The sequence below is a fragment of the Lepidothrix coronata genome, unplaced genomic scaffold, assembly GCF_001604755.1.
Source record: "Lepidothrix coronata isolate B3197 unplaced genomic scaffold, Lepidothrix_coronata-1.0 Scaffold35, whole genome shotgun sequence".
In the NCBI taxonomy this organism is placed as follows: domain Eukaryota; kingdom Metazoa; phylum Chordata; class Aves; order Passeriformes; family Pipridae; genus Lepidothrix; species Lepidothrix coronata.
Window position 1 is genome coordinate 1458864 of NW_016690215.1, and position 19048 is coordinate 1477911.

The 19048-nt window shown below is 44.0% G+C and overlaps 1 protein-coding gene across 2 annotated transcripts in view; it reads left to right on the forward strand.

Annotated features, from left to right (window-relative positions):
* Positions 1–3286: 3286 nt before the first annotated feature.
* The window catches only part of TBL1X (transducin beta like 1X-linked), a 198166-nt gene continuing 182404 nt past the window's right edge, over positions 3287–19048 (forward strand). For both annotated transcript variants that reach the window (XM_017812276.1, XM_017812274.1), the window contains exon 1: positions 3287–3579. The gene's annotated coding sequence lies outside the window, so the exon portion shown is untranslated. The remainder of the gene's footprint in view (positions 3580–19048) is intronic.

Genomic DNA, 19048 nt, shown 5'->3' on the forward strand with positions numbered 1-19048 from the left:
CAAGAGAAGTTACTTTTAGTTAGAGAATAGAAAAACATGGTGTGGGGGGAAAACATAGGAACAGTTACCAACACAATACAAGATGATGAAGCACTAGAAAAATAACAATGGCTTTCATCTTGTAAAATGCAAAATATTTTGTCTTGTGATCCCATTATCTCCCCAGTAGGCCAACCCTGCTGGCCCTTGACTTTGATTGTTTCAGGTTAGGGTTTCCATTTTAATGAGGGTAAGAAACCACAGCTCTGTCTCCCTTCGTTTTGAGCTGCAGGGCCAAAGCACTGCCACTGATCATCGTTGTGGCATCACTAGTTATGAAACTGAAAAAACAAGGCTCTTTAAAAAAATGGTGATTTCTTTCATATGTGGCCACTTTGGGGTCTGTTGTTACACAAAGGCCAAAATTATTGCAATGGCCAGAGTAGTGATTCACTCTTCTACATTTTACTCTACTATCACTTTATAGTTGCGTTTGTTTTTTTTTCATTTTAATCGGAAAAAAAAAAAAATCTTTTTGATGGGTCTCTGCAGCTCCTCTTAGCCAAGCATAGCTTGAAAAAAGTGCCTGCCTTGATAGACTTAATTTTAAGTTCTCGGCAAGCATTACATCAATATTTAACCTCTTCTCCCTCGGGGATAGCTGAGCCTGCCTGGCTTCCTGGTGTAGCAAACACCACACCAGCTGCTGCCCCTGCTCAGACACAGCTGTATGCAGAGGGTTCCTGGCCACAGGAACCAGTTCAGAAAGTGAGACAGATGCAGCCCTTCAGACTCGCCATCTCCTGCTTGAACTGCTTTCCTGCAGGACTGACTTACACTCTGCTGATAATAGACAGTGGGGGCTGTGCCCAGTTAGAAAAAAGTTGCCTCCTTGTATCCCTATGAGGTTGCAATTTCATTTCCTTGCCATCACAGTACCTTCAGTTCCCCACCACCCCAGCCTTCCTTGCCTGTCTCCCTGCCGGCTCAGCAGACCAGGAGGTCTGGTTGGGCCCTGGCCAGCCTGGGACCAGCTGTCCGGGTGCCTGGCTGGGACACGGTGGCTTTCTGAGCCGGAGGTTTGGACACTGTGGTAGGTACATGGCCAGAGCACCCAGGCAGTGTAGGATGAGCATGTGCTGCTCCTCAGCAGTGAAAAACTCAATACATGGCTCAGAAGGCTGTGCCAGGACCTGTAGCGCTACCTCTCACCAGAGCTTGCTTCCTTACCACGCAGCCCTCCTGTGCTGCTGCCACAGTGCTGAGCCAGCCTTGTCAGGCTGAGTAGCAAGGACTGGGCCTCATGGAGGGGTGAGAGCTCAATCACCCCCCACAGAGTGCGGGAGTGAGAATGGTCTCAACTTCCTTGCTGGGCGACTGCGCCTTGGAAGCTCTGCAAGTCTTGACTTATGACCATTTTCTGATGAGTTTACCTCATTTGTAAGCCCATAGCACTTTAAAAGAAAGCAAATAAATAAAAAGCACAAGAGCCAAAAATTTTGGGCCATCTCACTATGAATCTGGGGAGGGTTTTTTGTTTGTTTACATTGTCAAGTAATAAAATGAAATGTAGATTTTGTTTTGGAAAAAAGTAAGGCAAATGGGAGCTTGCTTAGAAGGAGAGACGTGTTTGTATGTATGTCTGTCTGACTGCTGATGGCCTTGTGCTACAGTCCCGAGGTTCTGAATATGAAAATGAATCACATCAGCCCACAGTAACATTTCCCAATGAATCAAGAGTTCTGGTTTCAACACATACGTGAATATATGTAGCAACGATCTTTGTTGTCCTGCCTTGGATGACGTCGTATTTTTCCATAAGAACACTGGGTGACAGTACATTCGAAGGCTTTAGGCTAAATGTGTAACAAGCGTGAAATTCCTTTTAATGTGAAAATAAGACCAAAAGAGAACAAAGAGTGGAGAGGTCATGTGGGGGTTAAAAAAAACAAACAGCAAACCACAATAATAAATATGACTTTTGGGGCGGCGTGAGTCTGGCTGTCACCGAGACGAGCCCACCGAGGCAGACATCCCGGCAACATCCAGATAATCTTATTATTTGCATGACATTAGCCATGAGGCCGGGGGGAGGGTTGAGGGTGGGGGGAGGGGAAGGAGAAGAAGACCGCCAAAACCAGCCGGGCGGCCCCTGCCCCGGCCGGGCCCCTCTCGGGCGTGTCGGGGGTGCGGTCCCCCCCGGGGCGGGGGCAGGGGGGGAGCAGCGGCCCGGCCGCGCGGTGTGCGGGGGGCTGGGCGCGGCGCGGTTTGGCGTGCGCAGCTACTCGCGGCGGTGCGGTAGCGGCGGGGCCCTGCGGAGCTCGGTAATGATGTCAACTTGTTATTTACTTTCCAGCGCCGAGTGACTGGGCAGCGCGAAAGGAGAATCAATCAGTCGCCGGGTGACCCGCCAGGCGGAAAAAAAACGGGAGCCGGGCGGGGGAGGGGAAGCACATGGAGCCGCGTTGCATCATCCGCCCGGGGGCGGTGGGGGGAGACACGGACGGGACACGGGGACACGCGTGGGAGACGGGCGCGCTGGAGGCTGAAGAGCCGCAGCGTTGGTGCCCCGCGGGTGTTGCGCTCCGGCGATAAAGCAGTAAAGCTCGTTTGTGCTGATTCACAGCCCGCCCGCCCCCCGGGGCGCTGACCGGGACAGGGCACCGGGGAGCATCGCTGTGCGGTGCGGGGAGCGCTCCCGCGGCGCTGCCCGTTCCTCCCCGCCGGGCACTGCGCCCGTGACGAGCCGCCGCGTCCCAGGGCCGGAGCGCGCCCCGCGGTGACCTGCGGGCAGCGCCGCCCCACCGGCCTCAACCGCCCCCGCAGCCCGAGCGGGTCCCGCGGGGGCCGAACGTGCGCGGGGGCGAGAGGGCACCGCGTGTGCCCCCGCGCCGGGCCGGCACCGGCGGGGGAGGGGAGGGCAGGGTTGCCCTCCGTGTGTGCGTGGTGTGTCACAGTTGTTTCAGTTGCGGGGGTGTCGAAGCACAACACAACCGCAGGCAGAGCGGGGGCGAGGGCTCAGCGGCCACCCCGGGGCACCCCCGCGGGTGTTGGCAGCGGCGCCTCCTCGAGCCGCGCGTCCCGGCGTGCGGGACCGACCCGGGTGGGGGAGGGCGCGGCTGGTTCGCCCCCCACCCACCCCGGCCCTCCGAGCCCTCCCGGTGCGCCCCCTCCCCCGCCGTCACCTCCCTCGCTCCCGCCCGGTGGCGGCGGCCCCGGGCGCGGCTGTGGCTCCCCCTCGGCGCTGCTCCTGCCGCCGCCGCGCGCCCGCACCGGCCCCGGCAACCCCCCCCCCCCCCCCCCCCCCATTCCGCCCCAAAACTTTCCGTTTCCCCCTTCCCACTCTCCGGGACTTCCTTGTGCCGCCTGTGCGCGGAGGGGAGGGGGGGGAGGAGGCGTGTGCGGCGGCGGCGGTGGCGAGGGGGGATTCGCAGCCTCCTGGCAGGCTGGCCGGGACCCCGGGGGAAGAGGAGTTGCACCATGCGCGGCAAGTGAGGAAAAGTCTCCGCCAGCAGCAGCGCCGCCGCCCCCCGCAGAAGTTGGGGCTCTCCCCGCCCGCGGGAGCGGGAGCTGTGCCTTTAACGCCCGCTGCGCTGCGAGGTGAGTTCCCGAGGCGGATTATTCATCCCGGGGACCCTGTTGTGTTTTTTTTCTCCCCCCCCTCCCTTTTTTTCTCCCCCCCCATCCTCTTTCCTCACGCCAGTGCTTCCCCGGCGCAGCCCCCCGAACCCAGCCCAGCCCGGGCCCCGCTGCCCCCGGCGCCCCCTCTGCAGCCTGACCCGCCCGGGGGGGAGGGGGTCGCTCAGCCACTGCTTGTTATGACGAAGTTTTTTTGAACCCGGAGGTTTTGGGGTCTGTTCGAGGATTTTAGGGGTGTTTTCTTTGGGCCGAGGCGATGTGTGTGCGTGGGACTGCCGTGCCCGTGGCGGCTGTTTTGCATCTGCCCCCGGGCAGAGCGACCCCAGGGCGTGGGGAGGGAGGGGGTGGGGCAGTTTCTCCCTACTTCTGAGGTAGTATTGTGGGTTTTTTAATTAAAAAAAAACAAATGCTCGGGGGAGGGGGGTTGGGGGGAATGCGAGGTATTCACGCTCCAGTGTGGAGTTTGCAGAGCCTGGGTGGGGGAGGGGATCCCATTCATCGCCAGGGCTTGAATCAGCAGCGGGCGGAGGGGCCGGTCGCTCCCCTACATCGAAGTTTACTTCCAAGTAGGTAAACAAGTTCCCCCTTCTCGCCCCCCAGCCCCCATTCCCACCCCCTGGAGACGCGGGCTCTGCCGGCCCCGCTCCCAGCCCGCGGCCGCCGGCGGGGCAGGGGGTGCGGGGGAGCCCCTCGGGGGCTGCGGGGCTGCGACCTGTTGCACGTCCCGGGCCAGCGTGCCCAGCCCCGGAGCGGCGGGGCCCGTGGGCACCCTGCCCCCGGCTTCTGTCACCGGGCTGAGCCGGGTCCCCTTTTTTCGTGCGGGCTCAATCTCGGCGGTGGGGCTGATAGATGGGTTCGGTGCGCGGCTGAATATTGGTGTGGTGTGATGTAAAGCGAGTGACCCTTGACCTATTTAATGATATGTTGTTGGGCTCTCGGGCAGGCATCCTGCACAGCGCAACAAGGGGGGAAAACACCAAGCCACACCCTAAAAGTTCGGCTTGTATATTAATTTCTCAAAGTCGGCGTTTACACGGAATAAAGGCTTCCCTTTATGTGTTGCCTTAACATGCTTCTCGCTGTTCTCCACGAGGATTCGTACGGCGTTTCTCTTTTCCTGACAAACGAGCCTTGGAGTGTGGATGTGGATGTGTGCGGTGGGGGAGGGGAGGCGGGATGTTCGGCGGGGCTCATCACTGCCTCCCCCCCAAAAAAAGAGAATACTGCAGAAACCTAAAATATTCCTTTGAAAAGAGTGATGTTTTCAAATAAAATAGAGTGTAAAATTAAAATGTCAAGACTGATGTTTTAGGCTAATAGTATGCAAATAAATATATTGTGCCAGGGGGGATCTAGTTGTAGACAATAAATACAAGGGCTTTAGTCGTGATAAATATAACGTCATATCTTTCCTCCTTATTCGATTTATTAGCAGTCCTTTAACTGAGACTGTTCCTGTGTCATATATAAGGTTTAACGTCATATACTTTGCTTACCATATGACTGCACATGCTGGGCTTAGGCCTCTCCCTGTCCTGCAGTCAGTGTTCTGTCATGTACAGAGACACCGGGCAGGTTTTGAACTAAATATATTTATTCCATGATAGCAGATGTTGTTGGCAAGAGAGCAGGATTTGTCCCAGTGTGTGTTTTGGCATTGGTTTTTTTTCTTAAACAATTACAGATAATAATTGCAACATCTCAAAGGCAGCAATAGTAAAACAGGGAAGCTTTTCCACAGAAGATTTGTAGAGGGGGTGGGAGGAAAAGGGAAAGCAAGAGGGGGAGGATGCTATCACATTAAAAATGCGTTAAACCTCTCTTGGGCTACGTGTAATAATGGCAAAAACAGTGGAGATTTGAGCAGAGCTACTGTAGTCGTTTCAGTTTTTAACACCTTCAGTGAGCTATGCAACAATCTAGGATAGGGCAACCCTCAATGTACAGACAGACTGAGGAACAAGTGGAGGGCAGTGCTGCGGGAAGGGACCTGGGGGTCCTGGTTGACAGCAAGCTGGATATGAATCAGCAGTGCCTTGGCAGCCAAGAGGGCCACCCATGACCTGAGGTGCATCAAGCAAAACATCACCAGCTGGTCTAGGGAGGTGATTGTCCTGTTCTGCTCTGCACTGATGCGGTCTCATCTTGAATATGGTGTGCAGTTTTGGGTGCCACAGTATAAGAAGGATCTAAGGTTACTAGAGCATCTAAAAGGTGAAGGGTCTAGAGGGGAGGCTGTACGAGGAGCAGCTGAGATCACTTGACGTGTTCAGATTAGAGGAGACTGAGGGAAGACCTCATTGCAGCCTACAGCTTCCTCTTGAGGGGAAGCGGAGGAGCAGGCACTGATCTCTTCTTTATGCTGACCAGCGACAGAACCTGGGGGAACGGCATGAGGCTGTGGCAGGGTGGATTTAGGTTGAATGTTAGGAAAAGGTTCTTCACCCAGAAGGTGACTGGGCACGGGAATAGGCTCCCCAGGGAAGTGGTCACAGCACCAAGGCTGACAATGCTCAAGAAGCATTTGGACAACGCTCTCAGGCACATGGTGTGATTTTTGGGGCTGACCTGTGCAGGGCCGGGAGTTGGACTCAGTGATCCTTGTGGGACCCTTCCAACTCAGGATATTCTATGATTCTGAGGTTGTTTTTTTCTCTCAAAAGATGAAAAAGTGTGTTTCAGAAGCATAAAGGATTAAAAATTATGCATATGTGCAAACACTGGCAACTGTACAACTGTCCAGGTCTCCTAGGACATAAAAAAACTCTCTGTAGATAAGTTGTCGTCTGAATACATCCTCTACCCTTCCCCCACCCAATTAAGTAGCTCCAGTGTCCTCTGCTATGCCACTGCTGAGAGTTATGCTATGGTTCTTCTTTTCAGCCGATTTCAAGTATTCTCCACAAAAAGAGTATTGAAGGAGCAAAAATAGATTAAATCCTTGATAAGGAAGGGGAACATGTCTGCACCTGGAATTGCCAGGCTTCTGCTCTTCCAGTTTACCCAGTTTTCATGGAATCATAGAATGTGCTGAGTTGGAAGAGACCCACAAGGATCATGGCGTCCAACTCCTGGCCCTGCATGGGACCGCCCCAAGAGTCACACCATGTGCCTGAGAGCATTGTCCAAACGCTTCTTGAGCTTTATCAGCTTTGGTGCTGTGACCACTTCCTGGGGAGCCTGTTCCAGTGCTCAGCCACCCTCTGGGTGAAAAACCTTTGCTTGATATCCATCCTAAACCTCCCTGGACTCAAGTTCATGTTGGTTTGGTACTGTCATTGATTTACAGATGGGCTTTTCCCATTTTTGTGATGACGGGGGCCAGAAGTAGACCTTTTGTCCACTTGATAAGTCTAATGTGCCATGTCTCCTGGGAGAGCTTCCTGAACAGAGGCTTCTCCTCTGTCAGCAGCAGCTGTTAAAGGCCTGTCATCCCTGAGCTTGGAAGGAGTAGAGGAGAACGTCCCTCAGTGCAGATTGGATCTTGTTTCTCAGTGTCCGAGATAAGTCAGCGGTGCGATACACTTAGGATTGAGCGACACGTTCAATGAATTTGGTTCATTGTGGGGATGAGGCTGGAAAACCCATCCCAGGGTTTAGCCTGGCCTTTGCCACAGATAGTGCAAATGTGCTTTTGTGCTGTTAGCTCTTGCTGTTTGCTGCTGTAAAGAGTTCAGTGTTAGAATTTATGCTGTATAAAACCGATGTTGTTTATGTTTTAGTAGTGCCAAGGGGCCTCCATTCAAATCAGGGCCATTTTGGGAATATTGTAGACAACGGTTCTCGCCCTGAACAGGTTGTAATGCGAGTAAGTGAGGGAGACAAAAAGCCAGGAGGGTAAATGATGGAAAAAACTGACTCAGGGGAACAGCAGCCGATTGTAGTGCCTTATCTGCACAGCCATGGCCACGGTGTGATCTCAGCTGGTAGGAGAGAGGAGAGTTGTTAACACTTGGCAGCACTGTCGCTGGTAAATCTGTCTGCTCTGTGTGAAGAGGAGTGGGCATCATAACATGCGATCCATATCCTGCATTCTCTTTACTATTGCTCTTTTAATTCCTGGTATTTTAGGTTATGTACGCCAGCCTGCCTATAAAATGATGCAGGTTTTGTAACTCTTGGGACAGCTTCTTTTTTTCATAATCTTCATTATGAGGCAAGATGGAAGTAATTTTGTGAACTCTTTTTTCATCTGCTAAATTAAAACTCCACTCCCTCTTCCCCTCCCTCATCTTGCCTATTTTTAGTTAGGAGGAAATAGCTGACCTCTTTACAGCAAGAACCCATACCCCCTGGGTGCCATTTATGGGTTTCTACCAAATGGCCTACTTGGACAAGTTGGTTGAAATTAAACAAAAACATTGGGACTACAGCTCTACATAGGAATAGCAGCCTTCCTGTCAGGACAGAATCTTGGCATTTTGATGATACTGACACAAACATCCAAAGGCGAAAAAAGGCATTTAGGTTGTTTTGCTTTTCTTTGGTAGACAAGAGAATATTTTAAAGGCTTTCTTTTTTGTTTGTTTGGTTTGGTTTAGTTTGGTTTTTTGGGTTTTTGTTTTGGTTTGTTTGTTTGTTGTTGGTTTGGGGTTTGTTTTTTTTGTTTGTTTGTTTGTTTTTGTTTTGTTGTTCTTGCTTTCTGGTCATTATTATAATGGAATTTCATTTAAGGATGACTAACAGTATTTGGTTTTACAATGACAAGAAGCCTCCCAAAGCTAGGGCTGTGTAAAAGCTAGGAGCAATCGAAGAAGGGTGTTCAGTAAGAAAAGGTCATAGTTTCTTACCAGTTTTGTTCTTGGGTAGAGATTTTGTCCTAGATGGAGATTTATAAATTGTAATTACTAATGTTTAGTGATTCCATAGAAGTATAAAATTACTTTTGTTAGCTTAATTGAAAGCAAATTTAACTCCATAGTGGGTATGTGACCGTTTTTGAAGGTGGAGCTGCACAGGCCTTTTGTGCTACTTTTCTTGCACTGCTTTTCCTGTGCATATTTGTATTTACTTTAAGAGATACTAAAAATACTGGACTGTAGCAACAGGTATTGTATTTCTTCATTTGTTGTTTGACAAGAGAAGAATATATTGCCTTTGATATCTTCTGTTTGGATCCCAGCTATTAGTCCCTTTCTTTACTTTGCGTTATGAGCATGATTGCATCAGGAAAAGAGGCTTGGGCTTAGGAACATTTGATGATATGCCTTCCATCTTTATAATCCTATTGACTTAATAAAAAAAAGGGGCATCACGATGTTTAACCCCATTTCTTGACTTTCTCTGTTTGTAGTATGGACAATTAATACGTGTCTGCTTGACCTATTTAAACTGGAGTCTATGTAAGGAGTGATAATTTATGTGAAGTTACAGCAGAAATTTATGCGAAGAACCCTGTGGTATTCATGCAGTTCAAAATCATGACGATAGTACTGTAGTATGAAGAAGCAGTTATTTTAATATTTTAGCAAAGTGTATTGCATAACTACAGTTTGGCTTGGGTGTTGAATGTTACTCATTTGCTGTGAGAAGTTAACACGGCACGCTGAACACATGGACAAAACAGTGCCTTGATGCTTCGATGATATGACTTGGCCTATTTCTGAGCAGACAAGTAGACTTATAATGTCTAATAACTATATATATATACTCATCAAAATACTTTTGTCTAATTAAGTGGTAAATTTTATCGAGCCTTTGCTTTTGAAAGGTGGAACAAGGCATTTAAAGAGCATTGTTCTTCATTAGTATGTAGCGGTCACTCTGTACATCACTCCACTGCCATTCGAAATGAGATTGCATTTACTGACCTAAATTTCATTTAAGCTGCTAATTCTTAGTTACAGTTTAACCTCTTACTACTATGTAGTGGCTTTAGGATGCATTTTGTTATATAAAATCATAATTTTATTAGATGAAAAGATGTGGTAACATCAAATATGATTTTTTTTTCTGTCAAAACAGAACTTTCCCATACCTGCAGTAAGTTATTGATAGAGCAAAAAAAGCAACATTTTTTCCCTTAGGCATTAAAAATACTTTTAAAATATTCCTTTGTCATTATTTTCAAGAAAACAAAGAGGATTTTACTTTGGTGGATAGATTCCCTTTGTTATTCTGCAGAATAATATATTTGTTGTGCTCCTTTTTGATGGCAGTAAACTGCACTGGATGTACAACTTTGCCTTCTGCTACAGTTTGCTGTGTAGCACTATCAGCTCTTCATTAACCCTCTGCCATTGAATGGAGACTCTGCAGAATATTCTCTTGTTCAAGAGTGAAGCGAAATATTTATGATTTATATTTCTTAACAGAATAATCATGTTATAGAGGGACTGCTGAAAGGGAGCTGTTTCAGTGTTATAAGTAACATGTATACAGCTGTTGTTATGTTTCATGCTTAGAAGTGTCCAGTGATGAGTGTGTCAATTTGAACACCACCCTGTAGCCTACAGCAAAATAATTGGAAAGATGTTCTTCCAAAAGAATTGACCTTCACAGGGCCCAGTTAATGAATACATGAAATTTTTATAAAGTAAAGTGAAAATATGGATTTTTTTTTTTTTTGCAAATCCATGCATGTCGGTAACAGAATTAGGAATTGTTATAACTACACGATAGTTTCAGTGTCGTTTAGCAGCTACAAGTAGCTCGTTCACTGTACCAGTGGGTTTAGTCTGGTTGCTACTGGCAGAGGATATGTGTGTGTCCAGAGACCTATTAGTATCAAGACTTGTGTTAGCACATAGTCTCAGCTGGGATTGTAGAATAAGAAGCAGTTTTGCAAGTATTAATTGTTTAAAATGAACTACACTAATTGCCGTATGTGATTGTGTGCATGTGCATGTAGGTATACGTACACGGATAGCCTTAAAGGTAGTCCAAAAATTAGTTTTGGAGAAAAAAGGAGTCTCCCTGAGGTTGGAGAGTGGTGCTGGAGTGTGGTGGCTAGGCTCTCACACCCCAAACTAGGAGGTGCTTAGGTTTCAGGCTCCGGTCAGGAGCACCTGGGATGGTGCAAACCCAGTGAAATGACTGCAGGACTGGGCCAGGCTGGATGTCAGGTTTTGGGAGAAGACGGAGGTGCATTATGTACTTGTGGAAATGTGGCAAGGTCAGAAGTGCATACTGTGCTTGTACATCTGACTGAGCATAGTGAGCCCAGGAGGTGGCAATTGGGCTACTGTATATGGCTGAGAAATGCATTCAAACTTCAAAATTATGATATCTTTTTTTTTTTCTGGTTACTCCTAGAAGTAAAATTTAAACCCTGATCTTGATAGAGAGACTGAGGGAAAATTACCCCCCACTGGAATGTTGTCCACAGATAGGGTTGAGTTTTGCTGATGGGTTAGGACAGGGAATCCAAGCACAAACAGTGCCCATTCATATTGCGGGGGTTAGTTTCCAAGGATATCTGTCTGTTGCTTTTTGCAGTCACAAAACAAACTTAACCCTTTTCATTCCTGTTTACATGCTCACACGTGGACCTCTAGGAATTTGGTTACAAAATTGACTGAAACACACCAAATATTTTCTAAATTTCTCAGAAGGTATTGGTAATGCTGCTAATTGTATGGATTCAACTCTCTCTCATTGTATGGATTCAGCTCATAATTGCAGCTGAACTTTGCTGTTTGTTTTTTTTTTTTCTTTTTGGCTTTAGTTTTGTCCTTTTTTAATGTAAGAACTTCTGTAGTTTTATGTAGTTAATAAAGTTTACATTTTCAATTTTTGACTTTTAAACTAAAATACTATGATCTGAGGAAGGTACAGATAAAAGGTAGGCCTGAGGATTATTCTAATGAGGAAAACATTTTCCTTCCTATATCAGTTCTCAAAAATGAAAGTAAGGAAGAGAAGCAAATACATTTTTAGTAACTTTACATGGTGTTCACAAGACAGATTTTCTGTCATTCTGTGAAAACTATTCAAGGTTTCTTTATTTTCATTTTGACTATTACTGGATTTGTTTGGGTTGGTGGTGTTGTAACTCAATAACAATGCTTGTTTGTATTTGGAGGAATCTGGTTTTATATTAAAAAACCCAAACACTCTCAACTCTAATACTTCTGCTTGTATCAATAGGTATCTTACATAACTTCTTAATTTAAACAAACCAGTTAGTGTAAAATTAGTGCATGACAGTGTATCATAAAAATTTATCCAGTTTTATTCTCCCAGGATTTTATGTCCTTGGGAAAAAACATAAGGGAAGCTGTAAAGGTGGCCCTAAATGCAATATCAGAGTGGAAGTAAAGAACTTATTCGTTACATACGGCTCAAATTTGCTAAAGCATTAATGTGATGATTCACCTCACTGCTGATGAATGAAACCAGCTTTTCTGGGAGGCCACCATCATGTCTTTACTACATAGTCTGGTAGTGGTGGGTAGAGGCTAGGTAAAAAACAGAATGTAGCTTAAGCCCTGATGGGCAGTTTACAAGGAGGAAGAAGAAGAGTAGAGTGGGAGTAAGCTACCTGAAAAGCTGGGCTCCCCTATTTTTAACCTGCGGACCGTCAAGTAGCCAAAGAAATTTTTAAATTAATTTTCCGAACTGTATTTTTTTTTTCTTGGCTAAGATGATGTGTCTTCAAAACACTTATTCCTGTGCATTTTTCAGTGTTAGGAGGGTAGTATATATGGTATGTGGATACTTTATAGTACGTTATTTTGTGGTTACAGATACCGCTTTTTGTGTGTGTTTGCTTTTTCTAATGTTTAATGTATTTGTGTGTGAATTAAATTTTTTATTTTAAATTTTACTTAGACTAAACAAGAAATTCTCCGTGGTATCTGCCGTGTTACCAACAGCATATATTTTCAGTTTAAAAACCACCTGAAATATGGAAGGGTTATGTGTTCTCTAATGGCAACATGCAGTTAAATGCAGTTATACCTTGTCAATTAGGTCATATGCGCTGAATGGTGGGTTTGCAGATAAAGTTTGTTGTGCATAGCAGGTGTTTATGTACATGGAGTCCAGAGTGAAAGAAAGAAATTTAATTTCCTCTTACTATAAGTAATACCATGGCCTATATCCTATACCTATTTAAAGAGTGCTCAGATAATTGCATTGAATGATTTTGTAGTTGTTTGCTCTTGTATTCATTTTGCCATGAGATTTTGAAGTACAACATTTTTCCTTTTTTTAAAAGTAAATTTGAATGTATGTCTATGAAAAGAAAAAAAAAATCTGTTCCTTAATATCTTTACAAGGCCGTTGATAGGGCACTCCTTTCCACAGCTGGGTAAATAATTTACATTCCACTTATGGTGGAATGTTACCTGCTTACCGTCCTACAGAACTGCTATGAAGGTTTTAGTAATGACTGCTTTTGAAGAATTTTAAAGATCAAAATACATTATTTATTTTGTTGCTAGTTTGTTAAAATGTGAATGTAAAGTTCTACTTACTAAAGTATAATCCTATTTTTCATCAGTTTATCAATTAGGGTAGCAGAGTATAAAAGGAAAACTAGGAAAAAAACAGTTTTATCTCCCTTTCAGTGTTCAGTTTAGAATTAGAAGTAATGATTGCTTTAATATGTTAATCTTCTGTTAATCTGTAAGTTAGTTTCCTGGCTAGAGTTGAGTTTAGTGTATTAGACTGCCTCAGAACAAGACTTTATGGTTTTTCTCAACCTTTTTGTAATTACTTTTAAACTTTTTTTTATTACCTCCCTCATCCATTAAAAAATCTATTGGGATTTCCAGTGAACTTTTAGAGGTTTAATTTTAATGGATATTTTCTGTGTGCCATAGTTGTTCTTTCTGACAACTCCACGATACCTGTGTAACTTCAGCAAGGACGGAGTTGATGATCCGTTTGCGTTCTGAACATTCAACAAATCCTGTTATAGCTATGGCCTGATGTTGCAAAAATATATTTGGCTTGTGCAGGAGACTTCTAGGATCAGGCCTTATATGATGGCAGCACAGATTCTTGACTGATTAACCAAACATTTCTGAGCCATATTTAAAGCAATGGATGATGTACTTTTAGGTTTAGTCTGTCAGTCAGTGTTCTTGTAATAAAACAGAGATCATGGTGTCCCTCTCATTTCCCCTACCCACATAAGTAGTATATTTTGTATGGCATAACTTCCAAAGTCTATCTTGATTACCGTTCTTATGTGAATCCTCACAGTGTTCTTGGAAGTTTCTGTAGCTGAGAAACATTTAGTTGAGATTTAGAGCCCGGTTTCTTTACAGCGTGCAAGGAGCTGTGTCGGCTGTGTTGAAATTTACTGGGCTTCCTATTTCGCAGTATAAAGTGTAAAGCTTAGCAATTTTAAGGTTGCAAACACATACATTGAAAAGCAACCAGCTTAGTTGGATGGTTGGAGCCTATGACCTTTTTCAGTCAAGTGTCCTTAGTTTTTCGGGGAAGGCCACATTAGAAGGTCTGACAAACACTAGCAGCAACCACCCGTAAGGGACTGGCAGGCAGCGGTGAGATGATCTCAGTGTTGCCTGTCTAGATCATGGATAGTCTCAAAACTGTTCTGCCAGCTGTGACGTACCACATAAGAAGCCCAGCATCTCAGATGTGGCACCTGATGGTTGTCTTTTGCGTAGGGGTTACAGAGGCCATGCCCTCTGTTGAGAGTGTGCACCAGTGCTCCCACACAGCAACAGGTGTCCCCGGCCCAGGTACACTGACTGCACCTTGTGCTGGCTGCAGGCTGGAGCTGTGCTTCCTCTAGTCTGTTCTGCCATGGATCTCAGCAGTTTGGCTCTCGTTATTTTGCACAGACAGCAGCGCCAAACCTTCCTCAGCCAACTGGTTAATGCCAGCTAAGCAAAGCCTTCTGTGGGTAGGGGTCCTGCAGCTGCCTTGGTTGACACCAGGGAGGCTTTGCTGGAAAGCAGAAGCCTGACAGTGCATAGTGTAACACTTCATCCTTCACAGCAGATGCTGGCTAAAGAAAAAAATACGAAGATTACCCTGCTCCTAAATGCAAAAGACCCCTAGAATGGGTATGTCTGTGTACTGGTGATGTGGTGTGTGTATTTTATTTTAATGTACTGTTTTTCTCTGGGGTGCTTGCTCTGTTTGTCTGCAGTAGATAAGGAAAACTACACAGAAGGATCATTGCATTTATTTTTCTAACCTTAAAAATAAATTTTCTAACTTTTTTTCATTTGATGACTCAAACCTCCTACAGATAGTTGTCTTAAATATATAACTGTTTATGCTATTAGCATTGTCTTAATTGTTATTTTTGTCTCTGGAAATACATATGGTTATTTTTCTGGTGTCTTAAGTGGAGCAAATATCTTGCCAGCCTGTTTAACGTGCTAACGTATGTGAGAAAGTATGCCCTGTGGCCTGAAACATCATTTATGTATTTGCCAGTTGCCTCAGTGTTTTAACTTCTGTTAGTATGCATTGCATTTGGTTAGGTTGAATTTATTATTGATTTCAACTGTTTGCAAATAGTCTGCTGACAGACCATTTGCTTGTGTCTCCTTTGAGCCATCATTTTACCCTCATTAGTCTATGGATGTGTTCTTTTGAATGTTAGCTAAACGTGTTCATAGAACCGGTAAAATTAATAGAAGGAAAAGTAGGAGTTGTTATTTGTAAACAACATTGTGAAACTTCCTTTCAGTGTTTGACTCTATACTATACTACATTTATTTTTTTTCTGCAAGTTTTCTCTTTTTATTCTCTGGGGTTTTATGAGCTTCCTATCGTATACAGCCATTTGCTCAGCTTTTTTAATTGCCACCCCCCTTTTTTTTTGGGTACACTTTTGTTTGATTTGGTTTTGAAGACTAAAACTACTAGGTAAATAACAACAATAATATTCACCAGTTCTCTAATTCTGTAGTTTCAAACCATGGTTTGCAAGCAGCTAGGTCTGTTTTTATAGAGATCTGGGGGTTAAAAAAAACAGGAAACCTGTTGTATTTCAGTTCAAATTCGCTGTACAAGATATCTTTATTGGCCCACAAATGTAAAGAATTAAAAGATCCCTGGTCTAACTGTACTGTAAACTTCTTAAGGATGTGATGATATCTATTTTTATGACTTACTGCTTTGTGGGTGTGAATATCATTATGCAAGTAATAATCTGTGTTTTCACAGAAGGTAATTTATACCAACATTAAATTTTGGCGTTTCGTAGATATTTATGAAAATATCCCTTCTCTCACGTAGGGCTGTGAAGGGTATTTTCTCTGACAGAACACAGATTTGGCTGATCTTTAATTGCACAAAGAATAATCTATAGAGGAGCATTTGGATTCCCTTAGTTTGTGTTTATCAGGTCTGTCACGTAGGAAGCCTGCTGAACTGATTTTTCTTTTCTTTTTTTGGGAGGGGGGTCTTGTGCAGTACTTGTTTTGCTTTTAGAGTCTAACAATTTATATGGCAACATCGCATTTCAGTAAATCCAAATTCTTGCATCTTAAAATGTCAAGAATTTTGTTATTTGGTGTTACTACACTTCTGTTTTCTCCTCTGCTTGAGAGCAGCACTGCTTGCTAATGTTAGGAGGGGTTAGGTAGAGGAGGTGTGTATGGTGAGAGTGAGGGTGGGAAGTAAAACAGGCTCTGGCTGTTTACGCATTCCAAGCAACCATAGATCTGCTTGCTTTGAGGCCAGAAATATTTTCCTTTTCACTATCAGTCTTGCAGATCTGGGGTATTTGGGCACACTGCCAATAAAAATAAATGGCAATGTGTTAATCTCTTAGATTGAAATGTAATAAACCATATTTTAGCGTTTTGTGTGTATGCATAAGAATAATAGATTAACAGCACTTTGTAATTAGAATATGACATTTTTAGAAATACTGAAAGTTATGAATAGTGCTATACTTTCTTCAAGAATTGCCTATAAAAGGCAATCTAAAAGAAAATTTGACTCCTTCTTGCTAGCTTATTCCAAAGGGAAAGTTGCATAATCAAAATATTTTTGCTAACTAGATTTTCTGTTTTCAGCATGATAACCTTTGGCTCAAGGAGCTTATGATGAGTCTCTCTTTCTAATTTCCATGTAATGTGTGTATATACATGCATTTTTTTTCATTGATTTTGTAATGGGTTTAATCTGGTTTGTAGTCCTTCATTTATCATTCTGGTTTCCAGCACTTGTGTTTCAGAGTTCTGATGAAATCAGATACACAAAGCCATCCACCTCCATGTCTTTTTTTCTTTTTTTTTTTTTTTTGTCAGTATTGGAAATTATTTCCTGCAGCGTGCACTAAAATACAGACTGAGCAGGCAGGCAGATGAATAATGATTTCTTCTAGGTTCTGCCTAATGTAATGAACAGACCTTCTGTTTATTATTATTTGTTATCAGTATTTGTGTACATGTGATTTCCTTCCCTGAAGCTTGCTTTCTTGGATTTCTTAAAGCTATATGCTATATATGACATTATTAGTTTATTCCAAGTGGTGCATTAATTCCATTTTATCACTCCAGCAACTTTGTCACTGGGACTTGACATGACTCAGCTTCTTGTTGTTTCTCCTTTCTGACCAAAATTTGTTGCGCTCCAGAAATATTACCATAGAATTATGGCACACACAAAAAAAGACAGTCCCACTGAGATAACAGCTGTTACCCTCAGTCTTAAGACCATTCTAGCACATGCAGTGCAAAAGGTAATTCAGACTATACAGTTGGGTTTTTTTCCAAGGGCAGCTAATTGCTTGAAACTTTCCTGCATAGCTGTGGCTGCCATCCAATCTGCATTTCGAGGCATTAAACTGCTTTTGGAAAAGCTGTAGGCTTCTTCAGCTAGACCACCAGCAACCTGGACAAACATGGTAATATCTCTCTTGACTACATTTTTAGGACAAAAGTACTGCACTCCTCCTGTAGTGACCTGGATCTAAAGCCAGAGGTTGTTTGGGGCTGCTGTCAGGCGAGATCAGACTGTTGAGTTAAACCTAAATGGAAGTAAACACGAACGTTACCTGCACCTCATTATCGCTGTACTTTTATGACACACACTCAAGACTGTTTGTATACTGGCTATGGCTCATGCTGATTATGTTGTTAATAATTTGTGTCTCTAGAGTGTGTACTAGCTGGGTGCTTTAGAAGCCAACGTTTTTGAATATAGATAGCTAAATAAGAGGCTTGTTTTTCAGAAGCCCTGGGTAGGTACAGCCACAGTTGAAATCAGGAATTGGTGGCTGCTTAGTGCCTGGATAAATAATTAGCCTTAATACAGGAGCGCATCATAAGATTCTGACAATAGAAGGTCACCTCCCTCTTTTTTCCCAAAGATAAATAAAGCGCTGTTTAAAAAAAATCATAGAATCAACCAGTTTGGAAAAGACCTCAGAGATCATCAAGTCCAACCCTTGATCCAACACCACCGTGGTTACTAGACCATGACACTAAGTGCCTCATCCAGTCTCATCTTAAAAACCTCCAGGGATGGTGAATCCACCACTTCCTTGGGCAGCCTATTCCAGTGTCTGATTACTCTCTCTGTAAAAACTATCTTCCTAATATCCAACCTAAACCTCCCCTGGCACAGCTTAAGACCGTGCCATCTTGTCCTACTGCTGGTTGCCTAGGAGAAGAGACCGATGCCCACCTGGCTACAACCTCCTTTCAGGGAGTTGTAGAGACGATGAGGTCTCCCTTAAGCCTTAAAGAAAAAGATCCTACCAAGTGACTCCTACAAGTCTGCATATAGATGCGTGGGTTTTTTTCCCCATCTCTGTATGTTTCTTGAAAGGGCAAAATTTGGCCCTGATCCTCAGCAGCAGCTTCTCACATTTAATATATGAGTGTCTGTCCAGGTGGTGTATGGTTTATATTGATGTTAGAGGGTCTCTGTTGTAAATTGGTAGCAAGTTTTTCTGCCATATGTGCTTAGTTTTATTTAATGTAACATTTGATGTAGTGGGAAAATGTATTATTATTGTAGTAGTGATTTAGTTTACTATTTATTACAAATATTTCCTAACTTAACATGAAAACTTGTTTTTTGGTTGAAATAGTAGGAACTGGGAATCTTGTTCTTCTTTACACAAGCAGAAACACTAAAGAAACAAGGATATGAGGTATAGTGGCCTAATGCAAAAAAACCCAAACCTCAAATGCTTCTTAAAATTAGACAGATTTACATATTAATTATATGTATAAATATCTAGAAATTACTAGTATCATGTGATGAACCGTACTATATAAGAATTACATGCAAATTGCACTCGCTTGGAGGTTTGTTTCTTTCTTTGTAGCTTAGAAATATTGTCAAGTTGGTTGAGAGCTTAGTAGAAGATATTTATTAAAAGAAATTTGACGAGAAGAACAAACTGGGATGTACTGTTCCTGTCTACAGAAGAGTTTAGGAACTGTAAAATAGTAGCTTGGACTTCTCATTTCTTTTTTTGTTTAGGTTGAGAATATCAGCCTGCATGGACCATACTGTAGGCTGGTTAAATATTGTC